The sequence below is a fragment of the Galeopterus variegatus genome, unplaced genomic scaffold (genome assembly GCF_000696425.1).
Source record: "Galeopterus variegatus unplaced genomic scaffold, G_variegatus-3.0.2 Scaffold8870, whole genome shotgun sequence".
NCBI lineage: Eukaryota > Metazoa > Chordata > Mammalia > Dermoptera > Cynocephalidae > Galeopterus > Galeopterus variegatus.
In genome coordinates, this window is record NW_007734981.1 from 82,640 (window position 1) to 83,930 (window position 1,291).

The window sequence follows — 1,291 nt, forward strand, 5'->3', positions numbered from 1 at the left end:
TGGTTTCCACACTTTCACATTTTCAAACAGTAAAACCCTTTTTAAAAGCAAAGTGTCAGGTAGATATCTGCTCTATGAAAGAGTTAAAATGGAAGTTTCTCAGATTGTAGCTGCAGCTTCAGGAGAGGGGACACGTGCCCACCTGATGATCACTGCTCTGTTTATAGTGTCACTGAGGCATCTCCAGAGGCCCCTGATTTGCAAACAATCCTTTGCTACATTTGGGGGGAACACTTTTGGGGAACATTTATGTTACTATGAAAATATTTTACAAAGCAAAGACAAATTGCAGTTTAATCAAATTAATATATTGTCCTAATGATCACAGAATTTAAATTGGTAAATTCCAAGTTAATGATGGTTGGCTGACTTTGTTCATTTCAGTATCATAAAATTTAAAAATAAGACTGTTTGAAATAGAACTTTTCAAACTTTCACAGAATAGGTAAACTAATGAACCCCTTATGTATTAATCACCAAGGTTCACCAACTATCAACATTTTGCCAATCTTTTATCTATCTCAAGCTTTTCTTGAAGTATTTTAAAGAAAATCTCAGATTGTATATCATTCCACCCAGAAGTACTTCAATATTCATCTCTGAACAACAGGACTTTTTTTTATTAACAAAAGATATGTCATTTTGACACCTAACAAAATCAACAGTACCTATTACAGGTGTAGCACTTTAAGCTTGGAATTTTAAACCAATCAGCATTTCTCCAAGTGTATTTTGAGGAATAATAATTTTGATAGATATTAATTGGTGTTTCTAGACTAAAGGGTTTCATGAACAAATTACATTAAGGAACTCCTGATTTAAATAAAATTAAATTGTCTACCTGCAAGATTTCTTAGAATTGTAATATGCTAATTTCCTTGTGACTCTCAAAGAGAGAAATAGAATATGCAGAAGTTTTGAAATTTATTTGACCACTGACATGTTTTTTTATGAGACAAGTGTTCCACAAAATACATTAGAGCAGAAAGCTGATCTCAGCTCCTATATTGTGAATTCCTCCAGGGGCCTTCCTGTTTATATCCCCCAGAGAGTCACGTAACCAGTCTTGCTTTCAGTGGGCAATGAATAAAGATGTTGGATGGACACAGATTATTATTATACAAGACAATGAAAATGCTGCTCAGAAGAGACCTACAATCTAATTAGAGAGAAAAGAAATACTGTTCTAACAACTAGAGAACCACATGACACAGTGCTACATTGAACGTTATGGTTGTAAATTCAACAGGAATCCAAAGGACAGATCCCTGTGGCCCTGTAGAGCTCCTCT